This window comes from Octopus bimaculoides, chromosome 5 (assembly GCF_001194135.2).
Source record: "Octopus bimaculoides isolate UCB-OBI-ISO-001 chromosome 5, ASM119413v2, whole genome shotgun sequence".
NCBI lineage: Eukaryota > Metazoa > Mollusca > Cephalopoda > Octopoda > Octopodidae > Octopus > Octopus bimaculoides.
The window spans coordinates 123,008,840-123,010,968 of NC_068985.1; positions in this window are offsets into that span (position 1 = coordinate 123,008,840).

Below are 2,129 nucleotides of genomic sequence, written 5' to 3' on the forward strand. Positions count from 1 at the left end.
ATATATATATATATATATATATATATATATATAATGAATATATATATATGTATATATGTATATAGATATATAAGCATAAATATACACGCATACATACATACATACATACATACATACATACATACTTACATACATGGTAGAATCATTAGAACGCCGCATAGAATGAGTAGCAGCATTAATTCTAGCTTTCTAAAGGTAGAGATCAAACCAAACTAAGATGTTATTTACCCTTATTTTACAGGGATCGATCAAAAAGTACCAATCGGATACTTCGGTTAATTTTCTAATTTTCTAATTTTCTTTCTTTCATTCCTCTTCTTCTTCTTCTTCTTCTTCTTCTTCTTCTTCTTCTTCTTCTTCTTCTTCTTCTTCTTCTTCTTCTTCTTCTTCTTCTTCTTCTTCTTCTTCTTCTTCTTCCTTTAATTCAAATAAATCGGCTCCAGTTTGAGATTTTTAACTGAGAAGGTTAAGGGCTCCACTATATTCCGATAGTCAGGAAATGCTGCATATCATGACATCGCTGCTATGAGTCTATTAGCACCTGAGACACAAAACTATATCTATATAGAGAAGCGATATTAATACCAAGGGTAATTTTATCTCCTTTTAAAAATGAATGTTTTGTTCGAACATAGAACACTTTGATAGTTACATGAGAGAACCTATCATACGGAATTGTGGTGCATATAAGCACAACTATTTATATCGCTAATGGGAGATAATCCTCCGCCATCGCCGCCGAGACTACTAGATCACATGTATTCGGCCTTCATTAGGTAGACGTCTGAAAACTGATTTCTTGGTTAGCAATATATGTAGAACCCCATTTCCTAATCATACACCGGTATCACAAATAGACAGTGGGTTTATTAAAAAAATAATTAATAAAGCGGCATTAATTCCAAAAGGTAATATTTACCTAAAAGTATATATTGTATTAGAACACAAGCTGAAGAATTGTGTATATATATATATATATATATATTGCGTGTGTGTATGTGTTTGTGTGTGTGTATAAATACGTATAAGTGCATATATATACATATACATTTACATATACATTTATATATGCGTGGTCTGATTAATAAGTTTCCGGACTATTGCTATAGTAATGAAGCTAAAGCACGCAAAGTAAAGCCGCTAGGCACAGATTGACCTTGAACGCCGTTGTGCATACGCATGGAGTATGTTAGCGTTCTAGTTCATTTTCGCTGTTTACAGCAGTGCTTGGAATGAAAATGTGTAGTGTGTGATCGTCGCATTGACCATCACTGAGAAAGTAGAGTATCTGCATCAAATTTTTTCAAAAGCTTGGCGATATCTGCTCAGATCTTGTGTAACTAAAACCCGATCGCTTTCTTTTTTTTTTTTTTGGTCATTTGAAAGCAGTTTTGGCAGAAACTTGGCAGACAGGCGTCTCATACAAAATTTTCACTGATGATGGACTGAACTGAATCGTAACTAATCTACACATCCTCCACTAACTCACGGATGGTAATTCGACGATTTCTTCTCACAGCTGCACGCATATCTGCGATGTTTTTCTCAGTTCTGCTGGTTGCGGATCTCCCAAAACGTTCGTTAATATCGACATTTTTTCGGCCATCTTAGAAACGTCTGAACCGCTCGTACACTTGTGTGCGGCTCATACACTCGTCTCCATACACTTTCTGCAACTTTGTGCAGGCCTCTGAGCAAGTATCGCCATGACGACTTTCTCTGTCATGGTCAATGCGACGATCACATGCTACACATCTTCCTTAGAAGCACTGGTGTAAACAGCGGAAGTGAAAGAACGTTAGATCGTAGTGCGCATGCACAGTAGAGTCCAAGGTCAATCTTTGCCAAGCAGCTTTACTTTGCGCGCTTTAGCTTCGTTACTGTGGCAACAGAAACTTATTAATCAGACCTCGGATATATATATATATACTTCTACAACTACAGCCAACGATTCAAGTCAACGCACTATACAGCCATTGTGTCCCCACACAAAAAAACGCTCCCACGTGGACTATGTTGACACCAGTAAGAAACAATTATGAACTTTTATTTTAATTACAATTATGAACTTCTCTTTTAATACATTTTTTTAAAAATATGTATTTTTGATAAGGTTCGATTTTCAAGGA